This window comes from Siniperca chuatsi, linkage group LG22, assembly GCF_020085105.1.
Source record: "Siniperca chuatsi isolate FFG_IHB_CAS linkage group LG22, ASM2008510v1, whole genome shotgun sequence".
Lineage (NCBI taxonomy): Eukaryota > Metazoa > Chordata > Actinopteri > Centrarchiformes > Sinipercidae > Siniperca > Siniperca chuatsi.
The window spans coordinates 16,788,993-16,813,835 of NC_058063.1; the positions used below are offsets into that span (position 1 = coordinate 16,788,993).

Sequence of the window (24,843 nt, forward strand, 5' to 3'; positions counted from 1 at the left end):
TTCTTTGTAAGTCCTTTAGATAAAGCCAACAGCTAAATGACTGATGACAACATAGAAATCAAAATCCTTTGTGTCCCTGTTAGATCATCTGGTTTTTAGTAAATATTATGTGATTATTTGGCACTTTCTCAAAAGTGACAGAATGAGACCGTGAACCAGCTCTTGAAGCAACTTTTAACATAATACAGAGCTGGCTGATTTGTTTAGGGGACTGATTTTTTAAAAAAAAAAAAAAAAAAAGGAAGGATCACATTTTTTCTGTTTTAAACTACCAGATAGTATTTTCCATGTTTCTATAGGGAGTTAACAAACCTGCATACAGGTAAAAGAAATAAAAATTCACTCAGCATCAAAATAACAGGTACCAACCTGAAATAGATCTTTCTCATGGTGGTCATTTCGTCATGTCATAACAGGAAAAGCTTTAATAACATTAATAATGGCTGCATTCCGTTTAAGTTTGCCAGCTGAGCCCTCTGTGTGCATGCTGGCTCAGCTGGCAACACTAAATGTAGCCAAGCCATTAATAATGTTATTAGTCACACCTGTGTGTGGCCTCATTATGGTTTTTCCTGCTGTTGCAAGTCTAAATGTCCACTGTGAGAGCAGTTTGTAATTGTTAAAATAATTCTCCATCACCTATAGAGTTAATGATACTTAACAATGTTTCACTTTCATGAATATACAGTATGAGCCATATGATAAAAAACAAAACATTTTCATCACTTTAGCACCTTGTTACCCTGAAATTGCATGATATATTTAAAAACACTGAAAGGAAGAAACATTGCAAGTAACAAGCACTACTTTGACATTGAGAACAATGGAATGTGACTGTGTTGTGGTTTTGGTGCACAAAAATGTTAATGTTAATGTAACTCCAACATCTCGGTTTCAGCACCCAATTTGAAAAGACATTTTGTTTGTCCAAATTAGCCATGGCCACAGGCTTGCCCTAACCTTAACCAACGTTTTATAACTTGCCTAATTTTAAAGAAATACTGTAAAACTTAAACAGGACAAAGCACAAAGACAGGATGGTAGGCAGATTTCGTTACCTTTGGACAGAGCCAGGCTAGCTGTTTCCCCCAGTTTAAAGTCTTTGTGCTAAACTAAGCTAACAGGCTGCTAGCTGTATATATTAACCATACAGACATGAGAATGGTATTAATGTTTTCATTTAAGTCCCAGCGTAAAAGTGAAAAGCATATTTGCCAAAATGCTAAACTATTCCTTTAATCATTAACTAATCCAGTATCCGGTTATATATAACAATTTAAGTATACAGCAACATATAAAAGATTATATTTAAAGGTGAAACAGGCCCTAACTACCTGTTCAAATAAAGTCAACAAAGAAATGTTGAAACAATGGCTAGATGGCTACAAAACATTCATTTTTCAACTACAGGTGAATGTCTTACACTGATTTTGTAACATAATGCTACTTTGTCATTGTAATACTTCTTACTGTTACATAATCCTTTTGTGGTGGACATTATCTTTGTCCGCTTAACATAATCAGCCTTTAAAAGCTTGTGCTCTGTGTAGAAGCCCTATAGTGTAATCATAGTTTTATACTGTAAATTGTCAGCCTTTAACCATCCAAACATCAGATGTGAAAATAAAAATGAACAGAAGTGAATGATGTACCAGGTGATGCAGCCCTACAGGTGGGTGAAGATTGAGGTGAAAGGAGGGAAGATAAAAAGACCAGAATAATCTGAGCCAAAGAGAGGTCACGGCTGAGACAGAGAGAGAGGAAGAAGAAAGCGAGGGATGGGAAGGGGGTGAAAGAGACTAGGAGGAGGGAGATGAAAGGGAAGAGTATTATAGGGCTGCAGAGAGGTTTGAGATAAGGAAGAGGAGGAAGGTGATGATGAGAGATCGAGGGATGGTGCTGTAAGCCACCAGGGTGATTTAGCAATGTCACTGCTGGGTGAGTGTGTGTGTGTGTGTGTGTGTGTGTGTGTGTGTGTGTGTGTGTGTGGAGAGAGAGAGGGGTGGAAAAGGAAGGAGCGTCAAACAAGTCCAAAGTAATTTAGCCTATGCACGTGTGTATAAGCAGCAACAGTAGCAAGGAGGACATTTATACCCGTTTTAACATCAATTTACACCTAATTCTCTGTCCATTAACTCTACTAATTACTGATGCACTGACTGCTGACACAGAGTCATGGAGGGGCTGCACTGTAAAACTATCAGTCCTAATAACAACTTTGATTTGGTTTGGAGCTGCTTGTATTTGGGGTATTTCAAACAAAGAAAAACACACCCACATAGTGACCTGCTTCTCCCTCTCTTTCTTTCTCACGTTTACACTGAATATTGATTAATATTGATACTGATGCAGTTAGCATGTAGTTACTAATAACAATGTTAACACAGATGCAGTGACTTGCTTTCCACCACTACAGCCCTTCAGATACTTACTAAAACATATTACATCTCCTCCTTTGATTTAAAATCAAGACTAGTTGTGAATGGTGTCTATTTTTTTTTTAAAAAAAACAAGCAGAGTTTCTTCACTACTACAACAAAAAAACGACTTGGTTAGGTTTGGGGAAACATTGTGGTTTGAGTTGAAATGACTAGGTTAGGGGACCTTTGTTGTCGTGGTTACAATAATAAACACATGGTTAAGTGTAGGGAACAATCGCAGTCATGCTTAAAAAAACACTGTTTAACTTCATATTTTTATTCAAATGTGGCATCTATAATAATTTTTTTCTGTCAACCGCATCACCACAGAATACAACCTACTGGCACCAAGGCCTTTTAACTAAAGTAGTAGCACTTTGGGACAATGTTGGTTCATGGAAGTGGTACAAGTTTATTTGGGTCAATTAAGACACAGCAACGGGCTGTAACTACAATATAGTGATTATTTTTCTTAATGATTAATCTCAGTATATTTTCAATTAATGTATTTCTTCTTTTCTCTATTCAGATGCACAAACATAGTTTAGAAAGCCCATGACAAGTTCCCAAACCCATGATGAGATCAAACTGATTTTGTCTCACCAAACAGTCTAAAACCCAAAGATATTTAATTTACATTAATGCAGCAAATATAAAGAAAAGCAGCAAATCCCCACATTTGAGAACTGGTGTTCTGGTTCATACCAGTTTGTGGCATTTTTGCTTGATAACGGTGTAACATTTAATCAGTTGATATAAAAATATATGTTGATTTAAGTTTGTATAGAAAATCAAATAATTGACTGATCATTCCAGCAATAGTGCCAGATTTTGGCAGCCGTTGGGCCAATTTTGCCTGCCTGAAAATCCCTTGCTGTTTATTTAGATATATTACTTTTTCTTCTTTCCTCTTCTTTTTGCAGTGCATACTGCATGTGAGAGCTGTGGAATGCAAAAAAGAAAAGATCACCTCCTGTCAAACCATTTAACACCAGCATGTTTGTGAGGAAAGAAGGTTCTTCTTTTTTGGTTCAGCCTGTTGTGGCTGCACTTGGTTGCACTTAATTTAGCCTTACAAAAAAGAGCCTGTGTGTGTGTGTGTGTGTGTGTGTGTGTGTGTGTGTGTGTGTGTGTGTGTGTGTGTGTGTGTTTTGAACAGTATTGTGCAGTGGTTGCCCCGTGACTAGCCCCATAGCTGGTGTGAATATAAATGAGAGAGAAAGAGGGTTTCCACTGAACACAAAGGGGAAGAAGAGGAGGAGGTATGAGAAGAGGAATTGTTGCTTTAGGCTGTTTTGCCTCCTGCTCTTTTTCTCCCTTTGGCCATGTTCTCCACAGGGAGGAAAAGTTGGATTATCTCCCTCCCGCTCTTTTCTATTTATTATGTCCCTCTCTCTGTCTTCCTTTATCTTCTTTAAATCTGTACAACCTTTGAACACCTCTTCTCTATTTACTATTCTCCGTATGTTTCTCAGTTTGTTATGCTCTTGCCTTACATCCCTCCATCCTTCCAGTTTCACCACACTTGCTTGCTTTTTCCATATCTCTTTTGATCTTCGTGCCTCTACCTACTTCCTTCTCTCCACTCTTTCTTTAACCATCAAACACTATCACTCTCCCTTCCCTCCTTCGGTCCCTCTCGCTCCGGAGCGATTGTTGTCAGATCTGACTGTAGCCTGAGATTAGATCCGACCCTGCGGCTGTAACCCGACCTCAGCGTCCCTGCTCCTCACAGATAATCTGAACACAACACAAGTTCAGGAACACAAAAATCTGCCAATACATCTGTTTTCCATCGTAATACATTTATACATGTAAACCACACTGATGCTGCGGCTGGTGGCTGAGAGCACTGTGTAGGAAAAACATCAGCGGTACTAGTAGCAATATGATGTAAAAATACTAAATCAGAATCAGAATAAGAAATACTTTATTGATCCCTGAGGGGAAACTCTTTCGTTACAGCTGCTCACTATCACGTCAATGATAATGACAATGAGAAGTGCAAATCCTGTATTCAAAGTTTAAATTAAAGGAAAAGTTAAACAGACCCGTAAAGGTTACATTATCATCTATAACGCTACATTGTTAAAGCGTTCCAACGTCTTCACATTTCTTCTCTTATTTCAATCTTGTAACTATCTGATTCATCAATTACTTAAAATAGATATCCCATATACACAGCACACTACCTCTAACCTAAGAGGACTTGATTCAAGTACTATGCCCCTTTTAATTGGAAGAAATTGCAAACAGCTCTCAAGATAGATTCTTTTATTACCTTACAGACATTAAACCTCCATTAGTTGATGTTTTTATTACTTCTATTTGTTTTAATTAGTTCTGTTTGGTTGATTTATTTTTTTTTTTTGTCTGTATGCTGGTTGCATCGTTGCCTGACTGTAATTGTTTTTAGTTCATAGGTCTCCCAGGAGATCTTGATTACCTGATTAAATAACGTTACTAAATATAACCTTTATTTCAACAGCATTTAAAAGATGTGGAGCTTGTTTCACAAAAGCAATTTGCACTACTTCCACAGAAAAAAATGTTTCAAATTTTTCAATTTTATTGCTCACAAATTTTATTGCTCACAAATTTTATTGCTCACAAATTTTATTGCTCACAAATTGCAGATAAATTTGTGAGTCTTACAGATGCACATACACATGTCGCAAGTATGGTATTTGTTTGGAGTAGTAAAACATGTCCAAATTAACGCGAAAGGAAATGATCTCACGTTGCAAATTGAAGCTTGCATGTATTAAATTCCTATTTCACAGCTAAAACATATCTAAAAAACTTTTTGTCTAAAAAAACAGAGTGTTTACCCTAAGCGCCTTTCTGTCCATATGGTGGAAGCTTGCCTTCCCGTTTTGTCATGTCGTTGGGGCCAGTGCTGCTTTCCAACACATTAATATTCATCGATATAGCTTTAATCTGCATAAATTGGGTTATTGGCAACCGTAGATAATTCTGCCTCTTTGCTCTCTTTCCTCTCTCTATCTCTCTCTCTCCTATTTAACTTTATTCATGTGTCTTTGCCTCTGTATAATGGGGGAAAAAAGGAGAAGATGAATGCGAAAAAATAGGGATTAGAAAGAGGGGAGAGCAAGAACTAAGAAGAAAGGAGATGGAGAAAAATTAGTTGTATAAGAGAGGGAGGAAGGGGACAGAGAAGAAGAGAGACAGTAAAAGAGACAGCGGTGACGTCACAGCCACTTTAAGTAGGTCAGGTACGAAGTTGTGATGTCATTTACACTGGAGTCGGCCCACTGGGCCAATCGCGTGCAGGGACACACCCCCTTTTTCCACAGGAAAATAAACTGCAACCCCCTTCTTTTCTGCAGCTGTCTCAAATCACAGACACACAGACTTGCACACACCCAGTCACATGCACATGCATACATTCCTGCTGCTATAAAGACATTGACAGTAACAGTAGACTACTATAATCCCTGAGGAGATGCAGTAATTTTTACTTGTTTCCCCCTCTCTTCTTCATCATCTTCCTCTTCCCTTCCCCCTCTGCTTCCTCTCACAAAGGCCTCTTTACTCGTTCAGATGGTGCTAAAAAGGATGTATGCGCAGCTTGCTACAGTGGAGCTATTTCTGATGTTCTTTTGATTTTTAGCATCAAACAAATCCACTTGTCCTTCATCAAGACTTGATAGCGATGCATTCAAGTCTTGTTTGTGAGTTTGTGTATAGTGTGTGTGTGTGTGTGTGTGTGTGTGTGAGTCTTAGCAGTGATAGGCAGGTTTAAACAGACCATGAGGCTGAGGCGAGGGGGTAGTAACATGAGAGTAATGCGGAAGAAAACTTGTCAGTGTAAAAGCTTAACATGTTGCCAAATAAATTTTACAATGTACAGAGAAAGGAGTAAAAAGATTTTTAAAAAGAAAGTAAAACAGAAAAATTATAACATCAGTGATTTGTTCCATCAGTTGAGGTCAAATTAGTAAGAGCATTATCTTCAGTATTCTCAGATAAAAGAGGAGATAATGAGACAGTGACATTAACTGTGAACTTAATTATCACTCACAGCTGCGCAGATCTGTTTTTGGTATACAAAGAGCTAAGCATGTTCACATTTTCACCTCAAATGCAAATAAATCAGAATAATGAACAATCATGTGATTGGTAAAGGTGCAATAATCACAGTGTTATTGTCAAATGAATTGCACCACCTTGGAATATGTAAATAAATGAGATGATGGGTGAGTGGATTGATTGCCAGTGTGTTTCTCAAAATTAGAACCACATTTCCTACAAAGTCTGCTGTTTCCAGTCTCAAAGAACACATACGATACTTACTGTACTTCAGTCTTGCTCAAGTTAATTTTACTTGGCCAAGAGCTATCTAAAACTGGGACTTTTCATTTAGTTTACAAAAAAATACATAAGCTATACCACCCAGACCCATATACCCATGGCCCAGACTGAGAGGTGGTTTCCAGTAGTGTCGACAAGTCCAGAAAGTTGAAAAAAGATCAGACATGGATAATCAGATGTTGTCAGCATACAATATAATCGCAGATACAGGCCTATATACAGTACATAGTGAAATAAACACAAATCAACATGTAGTTTTTACAGCAAGTTGTAAGAGGGTCACATATGTAACTCATTTATGAGAGCAGAGAGGAAAGGGAATAGTTTCTTTAGGTTCCAAGTTGGATCCCAATGTGCAAACCAATGACTGGTTCAAGTCACTTATTTATATTTTGTAATCATGAATCAAATTAAGTGAGGCACTTGTAAGGCATCATTTACTCTAAAAGTAAGATCAAATGTGTACAAGGATGTGAACTAAAACATTACACATACTGTATAAAATATTTGAACGTAGGTGTGCATAAGGATGCAGTTAAAGCATTTGTAGCACCCCTTACTATTTGCCATTTGCAATAAAAAAATAACTTGTGCTTTAAGATGCACAACAACTGCATCTTTTTTTATTTTGCATCAGATAAAGTTTAGGGGAAAGTCCTGGAGACCAGATGGTGTGTTTAACATTCTAGGGTAATAATACAGTGAAAGAAGTCTGTAGCCATTGTTGGTGGTGTACACAGTGTCCCCATCTTATTACTATCAGGTCTCAAGATCAATCAGAGAACAGAACAAGGTGTCCATCAGTATGTGCCAAGTCAAAGTGTCCTTGAGAAACACACTGATTATCTTCCTTCTCATTGGCTATGTCTATTTCCAGTTCAATTACAAGGTGAGTACATGATTATGTAAAGTGGCACTTTCTTAATAATACACATTAGATCAGAATATACAATACAACTTCATATTGGTCCATTAAAACATAAAAATCTTCTTCTAAATCTTTTTTTAAGTATTTGCTTTTTCTATGGAGTTTTGAACACCAAAGATTTTTTGGATTCTCTTACTCTACAGATAAACATGGAATTCTGTTTAAGCTAAAACGTGCAAATCACCAAAATCGGAGTTCCAAGGTTTACGCCCAACAGCAACAACAATATGTTACTGCAATTACATTCACTCTGCCTAAGAGCATAATCTTACCAACATAATCAGAGTATGGTGTGAGCACGAGTGTGGCCTCGCTTAAATGTGGGTCTGTAAATGTGGATGCTGTTAATCACTCTGGATAAGTGTGTCAGCTCAGTGCCTGTTGTGTTGTAAAGTGTCTGTATTAGAGGATTGTCGAGTGACAGTGATGTGCAACTAAAGGGTACTGGGTGGATATGAGACGATAAACTATGAAACTTCATAAACAGAATCCAGTGCACATAAAGGACTACAGATGAATAAAATAATTAAAAATGTTAGTGACACTGTTTAAATGTGTGGATCTTTTAGAAGTCATTCCAAATATATTAGTATTAATATTCTTTACGAACTTTTAATAAAGTGTCTTTCAGCCATGTTCAAAGTATTTGTATTGCCTTCAAAAACAGATTTTTAGCAACATCTTGCAAATGTAGCAAGAAATCACAAGAAATGTGATAAGATAAAGTATGGAAATGTAAAACAATTTACATGCTCAAAGGAAATGTTGACAGAAAAATTCTCCTCAAATCTATTTCTGTTCTTTCTGTGGAACACATTGTATGGCTTGGCCATGTGTTAGCTGTTATATGCATTTATCAAGAGTTAACTCATGATTTGGTAAACAAAAAGAAAGCCAGCTGGCTGTGGATCATTTTTTTTCACTTTTCCACTCTTATTTTCTTCTCCTTCCATCAGCATTAACTCTGTTAGACTGCTGCCAGCAGGAGGTCGGCTGTGTGGAGGGTAAAAGAAGGAAGGACGTGTGTGTGTGTGTGTATCTGATTGTATGTGAGCATGTGTGTGTGTGTTCAGAGGGGCAGATGGGGTCACAAGGTCAACTGCAGTGATTAAAAAGAGCCTAGTTTAGCCGATGAGGGCCACCAATGACCCACTGGAGCTGCAGCACATTATCCAGTCTGTCTTGAAGACTCGAGAGAAGAGGAAGATACGGTGAGCAAGCAGGCAGATCAAAGCTAGTTTATTCACAAAGAGCTTTTTGCAAAATAAGGGCAGAAGGAGGACAAAAGCAACAAAAATGCTGAAGAGGAGCTGACATGGAGGAGATGAACGTGGAGGAGATGAAAGTTTAAAACTCCAGGCCCCATAGGTCTGGTTCAGCATCCCAACAACAGCCAGCATGGAGGAGACGAAAGCTTCCAGCCAGCTGAATCTTGGTACTTAACAAGGAATGATATAGACATTTGGTTGGACCACTAAAAGCTGAAAATCCAGAGGATCAAAGGCCTTGATGTCGCCGATTGTTCTTCTTGTTGCTCCAAATGGAATATGAAAGATTTAAAAGTAATAGAACTGCTCTGAAGTCTTTCATCTTTGTGTCTGTAATCGTTCCCCTGAAAAGAGCACAGCGCATCTGTAGCGCTTGACAAGAGGATGAACAAGAGCTGATGATGATGATGATGAAGGTGATCGTCACCCTCAGGCCGAGGGTGCTGCTGATTGTGGTGTGGAACAGGAACACAGAGTTCACCGACTTTGAACTAGCAGTGATTGTGTGAAGAAGACTGAAAGAAGAGTTTTTCAAGTGCGAGTTAATACATACCTTGACATGATTATGGCGCTAAATTTAAACAAGAGACAACACTTTAACAGAGTGGATTTCTTCAGGTAATACATGTACATATTTGGAAATAACTGTGCAGATCTTTGAATCATTCCTTAAATGAAAGCTTGGAAGCCATCCATCTCAGGATGGAGAAAGAAACATCTTTGCAACAGCTGCATCCTGAAAGAGAGATCTCGCCAAGTCCACAATAGTTCCCTACGGCCATGTATAACTATTGTGCCAGAGATACATAGCTGTAGGGAACTATTGCGGACTTGGCGGTGAGAATTTGGGGGTTATGTCTAATTGCACACAAATGATCTTTTTTCAGGCTTCTTCAGGTGTAGGCTTTAAAACATAAAATTTACACAATACAAAAGTTATAATCCTTTAGATTTTCATAATTTCAAACCCCATACTATGTTTTTTCCCCCACTTTTTTTTTGCAATAGCCATTCAGTGTAATCACATTCAATAATTACCTCTCAATATAGCAGTTTTCATTGTTAGTGGCAGGGTCCACCATTCCTGATGTCTTATTTATTAAAGCTGCTATAATAAATATTTTTACAAATATTAAAAAGGTATGAAATAATAACATGAAAGGTGTCACTCAAAGCAATTAACCTACAAATAATTCTTATCCGACTCTGCAGTTCCTCTTAGCTTGAAGGATGATTATAGTATTTTTCAGCTATATGTTTTGGTTTTCTGGCCCCCACCTTGACTGCCTTTTGTTCACTCTCACCACTCTCATTGTTATTTTTGGGTGAAAAATCTCCAAAAACCCACTGTACACAGTTCGCTATATCCAATTAAAATGTGAGTGTGAGTGTTTACATCTTGTTTCCGCTGCCCCCAAATTAGTTACTGCTGCTTTAAACCGGTAAATTAATAGATAAATGTGAAAAACATTAATATCTGAAAAGTTTTCTTCTCTGTGGCTACAAGTGTCGTAAGGGGTGGATTTCTGTGGAACTGAGTATTTCTAAAATCCTGCGCTGGGAGCTAAGAGGATCTCATGAGAGTGACTGAGCAGTAAATGAGGTGATGAAAGTGTTCAAACTTGGAATTCATTCAATACACCCACTGCTGGATTTGTGCTGAAATTAAACATATGATGGATACTTTTCCCTGCCCTGTGGTTGATTACATGACCGGCTACCTGAACCTCCCATGGCTTCGTCCCAGAGGTTCAATTATAATTAAGCTCAAATCTCATCATTTTAATAGTACTATAGTGAATTACACTACACAGGCTTTTTGACTGGCACAGTGGGTGAACTTGATTATAATGGAAGGGTGGGTGGTAGCAGCATCCTTCACAATCAGAAGTCCAAGTGAGATATAAACTATTTTTCAAAAAGCAAAATCTACTCAGAATACAAAATTATAAAGTTTGGCGACTCAGGTGCAACTTGATCCTCTGTAATTTTGAATGTTTAGTTTGAATATAATATTGCATGCAGTGCCAGTTAAGCGCTCTTTAACGTCACATCCTGCTCGACATGTAGCTATCGGCTTGTCTTTGTAGCACAGCAGCTGGTATTTTATCAGAAAACAAACAAAAGCATTTCCAGGCTGAGTGTTCTCTGTGAGTCATGTGATTCATTGTGTCCAACATTTTGTTTTTGCATGGTATTACAGTATGTAGCCATACTTTATTCCTCTTGCTACCCTTTTTATTGGCAGCAGAACAAAACAAAGTCCGCCGTACCACTAAATGACATATTTACACTTAACGGTATTTGTCTGTTTGTTTCAGTGCTGACTGACTCGAGGTGTACCAGAAATCCTCACAGACCACACACTCACACACACACGCATTTTATTTTCAGGACTAGTAGATATGATAGAGAAGGAGAAAACTTTTCATCAACTATTCAACCTGCCATGAACTCACCGATAGACCTATTGTTTGGTAGAGTACAGGTGCTCCATCCTGCTGTATCAGAGTGATTTCTCACACAGTAGCCTTGGCCACGGACTGATTTAAAGGTTGAGGTTGTTTCAGGTCACACAGAGTTCAGGACAGATGGAAGTAAACCCTCACATATCTTGTGAAACGAGTCTCAGCTGTCCAGCGATGATAGCACGGCCCTTTGTGTGTTTGAGAAACGTGGCTGAAACTGACTGTTGATGGAGCTGAAGACACACAGGAGGGAGGGAGAGCTACGCAGGAAAGAAATCTCTTAACATTTCACAAATTTTGTTACAGTGTGACTACAACTTTGTATTTACTCAGCTGAGAGAGACTTGAAACACATCCCCCGTATTTGTTTATTTGGATCTCTTTCAGCTCAAGGCTAGTCTCCCAAGAGTCCATATTAAACTCTTTCTTGGCTGGAGCATTTTACTGCCCCCTGTAACACTGCGAGTTGTCATTACACTTTGTTTTTTGTACAAATTAAACTAAAGACAAAAAAAAATATTTGGTGAGCTTTAGAGGTGCTTGTAGGCAGATTACCTTAGAATAGAGCCAGGCTAGCTGTTTCCCCCGTTTCCTGTCTTTGTGCTAAACTAAGCTAACCGGTTGCTTGCGGTTAGCTTATATGTCTGTACAGACATGTGAGCGGTAGCTATCTTCTTATCTAACTCTTGGCAAGTATGCAAATAAGCATATCATAACAAGATTTTCAGGAGGTGTCAAGTTACTCTTTAAAGACTAACAACACCAGTCTAGTTTGAGCTGAAACCTCATCCAACAATGATGCCATGGTGTAGTGACACACCAGAGCATACTTCTCCAGAATCAGGGATGTTAAGTTACCCTTTACATAAAATAGTGTGTATATAAGATGTATTAACATTAAAATTATTGTTGCTGTGCGGGAGGAGCTAGCTAACAACCTGCCAATATATCAATGCAAATATGATTTAATATCTTAGTAAAATGATTGTTTTCAAAATTGTCAGCAAAACCATCTATGCCTTACTGTTGAAGATGAGTCATGTCTCGTCCACAACAGCTATCAGACATTCACAGCTTATGTTGGACCTCCAGTATGGCCGCAAGAGGGTGTGTTACGTCACCTGAAAGCCCTTTAATCCAGTCAGGCTGCACAGCTGGTGGGCCAAGATAAGGGATGACCACTGATAACTGTAACTGTTGAAGCAGTTGCTGCAGTGCATGTCTGCAATTCTCTCTGCACATACCATTCTGCACTTACTTTTATTGGATCAAATAATGTACGGAAAGAGTTGCATTTTTAACCATTGACCTCATACATTCTTCTGAAGTGTATGCAAAAAGTTGGAGCATGAGTCAATCCATTTTTAATCCAGTGAAGGGTGAAGGTATTTGTACTGTACTTGATTTGTACTGAATTCACAGTGACACAGTAATATTGTTTAAATGCGTGTCAGTGTGCTCAGGTGGAACAAATATCTGGCTCACCGCAGCATAAGAAAAGGCAAGGGCTGGAGGATCATTATGTAAGGTGGTTAATTTAGGGCCACGGAGAGATTTTATTAAACTGCCAACCATGATGCAGATAACATATTGAGTGAGTTTTATTCCAGATCCAACCGCTGCAAAACTGGATTCTTTTCCAAAGATGATAGTTTGTTGGCTAGAACATTTGGAAAGCCATTATTATTCAGACTGTCCTCACCAGAAAAACGTTGTTTACATTGTTTCCAAGCAGCTTATTATGACCCATGTTTAAGTTTATTGTTGGATGCAACCTCTAGTGGTTGTGGTAACTATGACAGGAGCAAACCAGGAAGTCAGGTGACATAGTATAAAGAGCTAAAACATCCGCTCATGGAGGTGGTGGGTTCGTGCCCTGTGTGAAACCCAAAGTCAACTGACTTATTTAAAGTTACATAACGTTAGTTACGTGACTTACATTACTTATTTTAACCCAAACCTTGGTCTTTTCCTAAGCCTAACCAAGTAGTTTTTTTGCCTAAACCTAACCAAACCGTGACACTTTCATAACGTTAACCACGTGTTTAACGTCACGGGATTTAATTAACGCATGCTTAGAGCCCGTCCTCATCTGCCACCGGTAGGGGTGCTAATTGTGGGTCGTATTAGAGGGTAGGAACAAACGACCTATGTGGTCGTATGGGTTGGAGGACTTGTTGCAATTATTTGTTGCATTTGGACAGCTTTCCTGCAAAATCCTGATAGTTTTATAATAGTAATGGTATAGTAATATTGGGTAGGATTAAATGCCAACGTCACTATAATAACTGTTGAGAACCATTCATTATAATTTCATATTGTTGTGTTTTTCCATTCTAAATGCAGCTAGGCGAGACATTCAGGAAACACTCAACCAATGGCAATACAAATGAGAGTCTGTGTGTGTCACTTGGGGAAACTATGACCTGACTTACATAACCACAGACCTGATGAGTGATGTTCTGGTTCTCAGCAGCTCTGCTCTGGGTTTGGAGTACAGTACAGTACAGTACAGTTTCAGCTGGGATTACATGTGTCATGTTTATTTTTCCCTCTGCTCCTGCATAAAAGAGCTCATTATGTATTCCAGCATGGAAAACAGATTGATGCAAGTTCACTACTTCATGGTTAGAGTGGGAGAATTGGTATCATCAAAACCTGAGAGGACTGGAGAAGAGAAAAAGAAGAAACTGTTTAAACATGCCTAAATTCTTGTCTTGTTATACAATATTATGTTACCTTACACTTTCTGTACATATACAATATATCCCATAAACCTTTTATTGTGCCTGTTAATCCATGTTTAAGTAAGCAGTAAGATTGTAAGCACCAAGGTTAAATAAAGTGTGCTCTAGCTCAAATTTCTTTCAACTTTTGCCAAAGTGGGAGAGCAAGTTGGACATCAAACTCCACAGCTCATATTTGTTTATTGATGGTTATTTATGTGTATTAAATTCATCAAATGGCCATTAAGTATTTAATGTTAACAATATGGCACAGTAGAAAGAAGTAGAAAAACATTTAATCACTTCTTTGAACTACAGTGGTGTCTGTGATGAGGCTGTATTGTCTGACTACACTTAAATAATATTCTGTTTTATCTGAAAACTGGACAGATATTTGTTTAATAACAGCCAATGTTGATATTTATATGGAAGGAAATGGCAAAGGTGTCCAATGTTAACCTATATGATGTCACACTTTTGCTGAATTCAACCTATTTTAACAAGTATGCTGTCCACACTTTTGCAACCAAGGCTGGATTACCATCTGTGCAAAGGGGGCCCAGACTTCCAGGGACCATAAAAGTCCCAGCTTCACTGTGCAACATTTGTTTTTTGTTAATTAAATGTATACTATGCTCACAAGCTACGCATAAAGTTGTGTTTAGTCAAATTGCCACTAAAACCATGGGTGCAGTAGTATTATTTCAGCATACTTGTACCTTTTGGTTTCTGGGTCTCTGGGCGTACCTGCCATGTGTGGCCTGCTGTTTGCGCTGAACTGTTTGGGAATCTATAGGCAACAGAGTACATTCATGATGCACAGAGAAGGGGAGTTGGTGAGATCAATAGGGATCCAAGATCACATTTTTACTCCAGGAACCCATAACATGCTAATAACAATAATTGAATTCATTAAATACTCATTTCACACACTGTAGTTTCTGAGGTAATGTAAATGTAGGCCCTAGACACCATTCATGTAGCTCATTACATTTTCTTTTTCTCTCAAACTTTTTTTTTTCCTAATTATTTGGATTTTATTGTCTTACTTGGTTTTCTCTGCTTTCTCCACATGGACCTAAAAGAGTTAATCTTACAGGACGTATGTGAGGGACAAAACGGCCATTTCATAAACATTTTTCAGTTGGTGAACTACTGCAAATGACTGACTCTCGTTCCTCCAGCTGGACAAGGGGAACTGAAATCCCCCTCGGTGACCCCGTAGAGGCGACCCAAAGTCAAGGTTTGGACCACCAGACCTCTCCAGGATGGAGATCTCATTGTTGGACTCCTTGAAGTCGAAACGTTCCCTGCCCTTTCCCCTTCCTGACCAGGTGTGTTTGTTTACCTGCTGGCTCGGGTCCAGGAAGGAATGCTCTCGCGTTCTTCCCTGTTCCACAAGCTCAGCAAGGGTGGACTGTACCAACGTGAATCATAGGCGGAGGGGGAGCCAGAAAGAGTAATATGCTATTTTCTCCCGATATCGCGTCAGCATTTAGTCTGGTCCAAACCAGAGCTGTCACAAGGTGTCTCAAATATAACCCTTCCCCTTTTTTGGATTCAAATAAACAAGTTCACACGTGTTTGTTGTTGATTTACTGGCAGATAACTTTTTAAACCACCCCTAAAAACTCCACCTCCATCTTGCAGTTTGATTGACCGCTCCATATTTTTTTTCCCTCTGTGCTCAATTTTCCTCCTGCTGGAGAAAAGAAGAAATAAAAACAACACTGGGGGAAACTGAGAGGAAGAAAGCACAGCGGAAAATAAAGGAGGTGGAGGAAAAAGTGAAATACCAGGAGATTAGCGGGAAGATCAGGAGGAACAGGTTGGAAAGAGAGCAAGAAGACATTGCGCAAGTGGAGAACGAGATATATATTTTTATTAGTCCCTGCTTTTGTGTGAAGATTTTTTGCTTCCCCATCTGCTGATCAAAAGGTGAGTTTATCCCGTTGTTATCCTAATAGCATAATTGGGGTGTGATTTATTTTTTTAGCTCTAGTTTGAGCTCTTTATGCCCTCCTGGAGAAAGTCAGGGAGTAGCCTGTGCAAATGTGTCATTGTTCATTCAACAGTCGTGCAACAAGGCAAGAAAACGAGAAAAATAATGTGTTTTTCAAGGTGGAGTTCTGTAAGAAATGTGCAGGGATGCAAGGTGGACCCTGCTGTTTAATATTGCATATAACCGATAACCGAAGTAAACAGTGTCCTCCGTGTTTTCCTCCTTGATTGAATCCAGAAACACGCTGCTCGGTCCGCCCATCAACAACAAAAAAAACAAACAAACATTCAACTCAAGACATGAATATTTAAATATCTGTTTGCAAGCACCAACTGAAAAAAGTACTAGTTAAATAATTGTATGCATGCACGTGAGCCTGATGAGAGTGTATGTGTGATAGAGAGAGTACGTGTTACTGACGCGCACATGTGGCATAGCCAGCGGATCTTTGTCCCCCCCCCCCCATCATAAGCGACCCAGGCAAGACAGCTCAATGGCATGGCTCAAACCTCCTGCAGACAGAATGTAGGACAGGATATTGAGATTTTCGTATCACATGAACTTGAATCATATATGAACCCTCCTCCATCACTGTCTTGTCTTTCAGCCAACAAGCGCATCATTGCTCTTCCTTTGTGGTGTTTAAAACAGTCCCTGTAGAGCTGCAGCAGTGGCAATTCCATGGTTAAATACTTTTTTTAGTTTCGTGATAGAAAGGTTGCTTTTGTCTCTTTTTAAAGGGGAGGGGGTAGGTAGTTTGGGGCTGCTCGTGGGGTGGGGGGTGGGGGGGTTGTGGCTCTCCAGACAAGGGGTTATAATGTGTGTCAATGTCAAATGGAGGTGTGTCCCTTGTGCATGCGTTCACTGGCCCTGTGCTGGCTCGGATAAAACCTTAGAGAAAATAAAAGCGTGCAGCAATGCCTTGAAAAGATGCGTTTCGTAAGAGTCTCCCTTATGGAATATCTTATAGCATGACTGGCTCGCGAGGGGAAATGTTTTGCTTCAGTGTGTCGTGCCAGACCAAGGACACACACATATACACGCTCACACACAAATCTCCCCTCTGTCTACACACAGCTCTACAGACAGGTTTTCACTATGCTGCAAGCTGCACGCACGCACTCAAGCAAGCTCGCGCGCAGATTCTGTGAGTCATACCGCATTTGGAGACTCACTGCTCTTTGAGTGAATTGGAGCCCCTGCTGATAACACGCGCACACGCACTAACACAGACTTGTGCACGAGCGCAGACAGGCTCTTCTGAAGTAGACATTTTTCCACGATTGTGGATTTAGATGTACACGTGCAGGCGCACGAGGACGCCCGCGCGCACAGGCTCTCCACGAGCTATGTCAGAAATGATAGACTACGCTGAAATGCAGCCACACACACGGACACATGCACAGTGTATTGTTTCTCTTTCTTGGTTGGAATTGCTGGTGGGTGTGGTGTTACCAGCAGTCCTGTGTCCATAATTTTGTGGCTGTTTATTTCAAGTGAATTTTTAGTATTTTACCAGAATGAATGACCACACTGAAAAACGTGACTCCTGAAGAATATGTTTTTTTAGTAGAATATTAAAGGGTCAGTTCATACAAATTTCAGTTCAGCCATGCACATGTAGTTGTGGTTTTATCTGCTGAGGTTTTGAGATATCTGCCACTGAGATTTATGACTTTACTCTAATGCAACCGAGGCAAATGGAATTTCTTTTGCTGCTGAAAGCGTTGTCAAATTATATTTGAAAATCTCATAAGCAGTGTGTCTTTTCAATCATGGTTACTCACTGTGGACAGTTTTCTTTGGGACTATTTCTTGGGAGAAAGTAGTTCCTATATGTAAACTTTGATTTGTCATGTCAGTTTCACAGTGTCACTTTTCAATGCTCTGTGCGGCACAAACAACATCCCATTCACCGCTATTGCATCGGGGATGGAGGCAGAAATCTCAGAGGCAGTTACCTCAAAACCTCAGCAGATAAAACCAGACCTATCTAGATACCACTATGTATTTTACTTTTTGATGTACTGGCATTTTACTTGAGTATTTCCTACATTTTGTGACAGTTCAGAGAGATCAGCACATTCCAGAGAGATATATTGTACATTTCTACCCACTAAATATAGCCACAGGCTGTTTTTGCTAGCTATAAAATAGGTCATAGGTGCTAGTCTAAACTATCCTGCTGTATATGAAATAGGATAGCACCACCAGGACCAGCTGTAGCATTAAAACCCTGTTTACGCATGAACAAATCAATAATTTAACACTCTAAATGAACCCTTTGACTTTTAAACCTTAAGTACATCTTTCTGTATTAGGGTGTACTTTAAAGTAAAACTCTGATTGCAGGATTTAATTGCTTTAAATATTTTGACATCATTGTAGTGCTCCTTGTACTTAATTTAAAATTATTTGAATTCCCTCCTGCCACTGGTTAACACTCGGCTTTCCCTCTAATGTGTTCCTGCATCAGAAATTACAAATCATGGGGTATTTATAGAGGTCACGAGAACAAATTGTTCTGCTGTGCATTTTCTATTTTAATTTGATGAGGTTCCACGGATGTTGAGCTGCAGAACCAATCTTGTGTAACACTGACACACCAGTAAAGCCTATTCTTCATATAGACTTAGTGATGTTCTCAACATAAAGAAAATATAAGAATGAATGACTGAATCAATAAAAAACATCCTAACAATTCACTGTTGTTCTGAAACCATTATTCAATTAATTTATTAGAGGAATGAAAAAAGCAGTAGTTTGTCTTTTATTTATTGACATTTTTATGCACTTGAAATCAAATGAATCCAACAATTGAACAAATAAGCAATAGATTAATCAATAATGCAACGCGCAACAAAATAATTTGAAATATAGTAAAATGCCAATAGGGTGAGGCAATTGTATGTCATTGTAGTGCAAAATCCAGTTCCTAGCATTCATTTTCAGACGTTCTGTGGAACATTTTAGGATTTTTTTGTGAATGACTTCTATATCAAATGCATGACTGCCGAAGTTTGCTAATTCCGTTTATCTTCCAGCACGCCCAGGTTGTAGCGAGGACACTTTGAACGAGGCGGGCTGTTGAGATGTCACAGCGGTGATTTGTGAAGTTTTTCTGGAGTCGTGTCATACGCATCTGTCAGGGCCAAAAATAAACTCTTCAGCTGGAACAGTCGCCCTTTGGTCTGATGCTACATACCAGAGTGTTTGTGTTCTGGCCAGACTAATAATCCAAGGAGATCAACTTGTTGACATCATTAAACTGTGGCGGACGGGAGCAGTGTCGCTTCAGAGTCCTTTGATGGAGCTTGCAGACATTTCTGAACCCACTGACAAAACAGAGACATCTGTACATGATTACTTAATAGTTAAAGTTTTGCATTTGTAATCTGCATTGGACTTCTTTTGACAAAAGAAAGTTTGATATTGTAAAACTATAGATGGTGATGGCCATGTTTATTGCCTCTGCACCACTGACCTCATTGCTATATGGTGGCTATTGACCAATCTGACCTCATTACAGACTAGTTGAACCATCATTGGACATCTGCTGTGTTCATTCAGATTGTCAGTGACAGTTTGACTTTTTGCACTCCAGGCAGAGTCAAGTCAAAGATCCACAGGGTTCCCAACACATTTTTTAAAAAATCTGGAATTCATCTAACGCAACATTTTTTGATGTTCATGCTGAAATGATAAACTCTCTTGCTGAGAAGACGATTTTAAAGCATGATGTAACAATGCTCCTCTTACAAATGAAACGTTGATTAATAAAACACGCAGTTGCTCAATTCACTACACTTAGAGATGTTGCTGTTACAGCCTTACTTGGTCTGGTATAACCGTTAGCTTATGGTGAGTAAGGTTAGCTAATGTTAGCAAACTTTAGCTAGATAATGTTGTGTAACTGACGTTACAGCCAGGGGGTAATGTTACACCAACTGTCTGCTTTTTTCTTTTCTGTTTAGTAAAGCACTTTGTGCTGCTAAACAGTACAATTGCATATTTGCTCCATTTGCCAAAGCACAAATTTATGCACTTCTTCTGCTATTGGTGTAGGGGGAAACTTACTCGAGCGTATTCAGACTGTCACCTTGCCTGTTGACTCTACCAATATTAACTTTTACTCCCGCAGTGTTTGCTAATCCATCAGTGTTGACTGCAGGGAAAGACGATATGCTTTACCTGTTAGAGTGGTCACGGTTGTACAGTGGTGAGGTATTAAAGCTCAAATCATAGTTCATTTCTGGCCTTCAATATCGGAGAAAGTGGATTCACATCTGGAGGTTTTGTTCCAAAATTGACACCTCTTACCTTACAATTACTGATGTAAAATAAGAGCAGTTCATTGTATGTTTTTCAAGTTATGAGTCATTACTTATAACACAACAATGGTTTTGACAATAAAACAGTTTGTTATATAAAAACGATGGAGTTAATTTCCTGACTTTAAATGAGCTATAATGATAAATTGACCAAATATTCTACGTGTTGTATCAGCTTAGATTGTATGGCACTAAGGTCTGATAGCTGCTAGGAATTAGAAGACACTGATAACACTGTTGAAAGGTAGATTAATGTGTGGATATGCAGCAAACTAAGCCAGTAAACAGCTATAGATGGACTCCAAGTGTTGCTTCAGAGGAGGATTCAGGTCCCAGAATATCAGGGAATGAAATGATGTTGTCATCTTGAGCGCTCAGAAATAGTCTTTGTCCTTATGTTGAGGTGTTGACGATGCTGAAATGATCTCCTCTCTAAGTGCACACCAGCTGTTGGCTGTATACAGACCTGTCAGTGCTGTGACACAAGCACTGCATCTCAGTGTAGCTACGGTGCCAAGCCACTGATTAAATGTGAAGTATTGTTGTAGTAAGTGGACTGTGTTATGATGTTTTGATGGTGTTTCAGTGCAGATGGTGTTATGGAGCTGATGTTCATGTCTGCGGGTGTAATTGTGTCTCTGTCTCAAACAGAGTCTCTGTCTCTCAAAAGTGTTGGAGGACTGATAGCCAGTTTAATTAGTTTGCCATTGGAACAAATGATTTTTGAAACAAATGAGAGAATAAAGTACATTCTTAAAGCTGCGCTAATCAACATTTTTAAATTAAAAATTGATAAAATGACCATGTGTTATGTGTTGCTCGTAGTGACAAAGCCACAATGTCAGCCAACTCTGCAGTTCCCCTCAGCTCAACAGGGCGCATTAACGTCTTTTTGCTTGTTGTTTTGATACGTTTTCTACTCCGCTCTAATCAATTTTGTTACTAGTCACAGCAGGCAGCTGATTTCAGTTAAAAAGGCCCCGATATACCCGCTGCACGTTCCCTGTCCAGCATCAAACGGCAGATAAACAAAGTTAGCAATTAGCTTAATTTTTAACTATTTTCTGACATTTTATTTAAAATTCAATAGAAATTGTCATTTGTAAAAAAAAACAAGAAAAAATAAAAGAAAAGCCTAGATATATTAAAATGCATTGATGAGTTGTGTATATGAAGAAAAAACCCTCCTGTCCTTTATTTACACGCTCCAGTTGTATCCTGTATGGCCCATCTGAGTGCAGCTACTGTAACTAACATTGTCTAATGTTGCACTTCTCCCTTTTGGCACCAACAGAAACATTGATTCTTCTCTGTTGACAGTAGATTCAGCTCAGTGTGTTCAAACACGGCCAACATGACACGAGAGACCATTGAAAATACAAAACAAACACTGAATTTTGTGCTCACGGGCTACTAAAAATGAATCGTTTGGATGGAAACCAAAGCACAGAGAACACAGCTGAAATGTTTTTCCCATGAAGACCTACATCTTTGGATGTGATAAGAGGATTTTACTCGGTTTTGTTAATAGCTTATAAAGAAGAAAAAAGAAGTCCAATCTGGTGCCGTTAAAATGTCCACCAGCACTTGACACAGTATTATGAAAACCAATCCACAGCCATAAAGAAGGTTTTTCATATGGGTTTTGTCATTAATTGTTCATAAATTAGTTTTTTACAGTCCAGAAATTGATTTAGAGGAGTGGTACAAAAATATATTCATCAGACTGATTTCTAGAAATTGACAAATTCATTGTTTTAATATTAAAAGCACATGGGGATATGAAAAAGCAGTTGTATTTAAACATTGCCTGTGTAACTGAAGAAAGTTATTTTGTTATGGCGCCTGTGATTTCTCTTTGTCAGCAGTGTACGCTAGTACAGGTTTTTGTAACATGTATTTTTACTGTACAGTGAAGAAGAGCACGTTAGCTGGTGACTGAGACAGTGTGGAACAATGTTGCTCACTGTGTAGGTGTTTGAGATCAGTCTAGTCTGAATAAATTCTGACCATGTGAGTAATGTTGTTTATGTGTTTTTCATCTGAATTGTTGTCATCAGAGTCTTGGCCAGTGGTAGTGTCTAGTGCATATTAGTCTGGGTGTTTATAAAAATGTGGATTTTTTATTTATTTTTTTTTTATATTCTGTGTAGGTGTACTACAGCATAACATCTGGGTCAGTGCGTATGGATTTTATACTGTGTAGGTGTATGAGATTAAAGCAATCTTCATACACTAGCATCTAGGCCAGTGTGTGTGTGTGTGTGTGTGTGTGTGTGTTTGTGGGGGGACTGTTCAGTCCTTTGCCTGATGGCTAGAGGCCAGATACAGATAGGGCAGGCAGCACAATGCCCTGTCTGTTCCCACGAGTCCAAACAGCCCTTCACAACACCCTATTTATAGACAAATGCTCTGCCCAAACTCCATTCATATTTCTCAGGTTGCATGTGTGCAGTAGAGTGTGCACATGCATCTTTTTTTTCCAACTAAAAACTGTGTGGTGCAAATTTTACATTCTGTCATTTGGAATTGAAGCGACCTAAATGTGTCCAAATGTGCATTCAGTCTGGTGCTGTCAGAGGCAGTGGTTCACAATGTGTGTGTGTGTGTGTGTGTGTGTGTGTGTGTGTGTTTGGTTCACTCCACAGCGCACAGTTACATAATCAAGAGTGTTTGTCAATAGATCCACAGGCAGAGGAAGAGCTGAGCAGGGCAGAAAATAAACAGCAAAAACACAGTTAGCAGGGGTAACGTACCCCTGCTGGGACGCACAATATCCATGTGAAGTGTGTTTATACAGAGAAGATTATCTGCAGTTGTGTCACAGATCTCTTAGCAACACGGGCTGCCGCCATGATGGATGTCCATTGGAAAAAATGGCTGTAGGCTAGTGATGGATAAATATGTAACAACAGGAAAACAGCTACCTGAAACCTAGAATGTCCTCCCAAGAAGAACTAGAGCGTCGGTCATTGCAGCAAGTGCCCCAAAAATGACATATGTTTACGTTCAAGTGAGAAGAATTATGATGTAGTATGGAAGTAGTGTGACCATATTATAAAGAGACAAAGTCCACATGGGGAGGATGGATGGGACAACAAAACATCGGAGGAGAGTCAACTGTTCGTTTGCCATTTCCTTCCAACAGTCGTTGGTTGAAGTAGTAATTTTAAGCCAAACCACAATGTTTCTCCAACCCTAAGGACTTATTTTAACTCAAACTATGATTTTTCCCTAACCCTAACCAAGCCTTAACCATGTTTTGTCACTTCATAAAACAGATTTATTTTTCAACAGGGATTTGCAACGATTTTGGAAGGCAATGACAAATTATGACATCCTGCCGATAGGGGTGTCACCTCAGAAAACACTTCTATTTCATTATAATTTATTATTATTATTATTATTATTATTAAATAAAATCCATTAAACTGGACCAGATAATACATTTAAAAAAAACGTAAATGTAGAAAGAAATCAGTAAAGAAAAGTAATAGAAATAAAAGACAACTCAAGTTAAAGTTAAAGCTAAAGTTTTAGACTGATAAAAGTATGTTTTAAGAAAAGATTTAAAAGATGACTTTGGCTCAGCTGGATTTATTTTCTGGCTGAGTCACTAGAGGAAATGAAGAAGATTTTAAAATGTGTGAATTGCTTTTGTCCAACTATGTTTTAAAATGTAAAAAAAATGTTGTGTCACCAGACACAAACTGGTTTTAAATCAATGATTGATCTTAAAACGGAACATTTGAGCCCTAATCAGGATGAGTGGAGCTCAGGATATTGACATGACTTAGTAGTCGTAGATTAATGGTATTTCCTCTGTTGGTTGTACCGCAAATCAGTGGTATCAATGCAGCCATAATAGACACCCAGAGGAACCATGTTTTCTACTACACACACAACTGAAGCAATTAGCCTTTTAATAACTCAAGGAAGGAGAGACATTTACTCATTTCTACTTGATTTGTCAGAGTAATCAATAACTGTTTAGTGAATACAGTAATCAAAGCAATTTGGTGCCTGCTGTAATAATAGCTCATATATACTCATTCGCTCCACATTGCATCATCATTTGTATATGCTCACAATCACTGTAACAGCGAGAAGGAGATATTTAGTGACCATTTAGCTTTTCGGTCTGGACATCTAATCTATTATTTATTCATACATATTTAATTTATCTGCATAATCAACCACCAACACTGTAATCCTCTCATTAGCTGTTCATATTTGAGCCCATAAAGCAACAGTTTGATATCATTTAGTCATGTTTCAGCAACAGCTTCTGCAATAAAGTCACTGTCCTAATAATGTTTTTATAAAGCAGGATAACATTTTCCTCTCATAACCATCAGCTCTTAT

At 38.7% G+C, this 24,843-nt stretch overlaps 1 protein-coding gene and 1 long non-coding RNA gene across 3 annotated transcripts in view; one reads left to right on the top strand and one right to left on the bottom strand.

Annotated features, from left to right (window-relative positions):
- Positions 1-811: 811 nt before the first annotated feature.
- LOC122870571 lies at positions 812-15,579 on the bottom strand. 2 transcript variants are annotated; one of them, XR_006376618.1, is made up of 3 exons: positions 15,195-15,579; positions 14,865-14,935; positions 812-14,086 (listed from the first exon to the last, which is right to left on the bottom strand). It is a non-coding gene; the product is annotated as an uncharacterized LOC122870571 (long non-coding RNA). The 2 variants fall into 2 exon arrangements; XR_006376617.1 differs by having other exon boundaries at positions 812-14,935.
- Positions 15,580-15,809: 230 nt separating this feature from the next.
- Positions 15,810-24,843, top strand: part of ndrg2 (NDRG family member 2) — a 33,676-nt gene continuing 24,642 nt past the window's right edge. The window contains exon 1 of the mRNA XM_044184865.1: positions 15,810-16,083. The gene's annotated coding sequence lies outside the window, so the exon portion shown is untranslated. The remainder of the gene's footprint in view (positions 16,084-24,843) is intronic.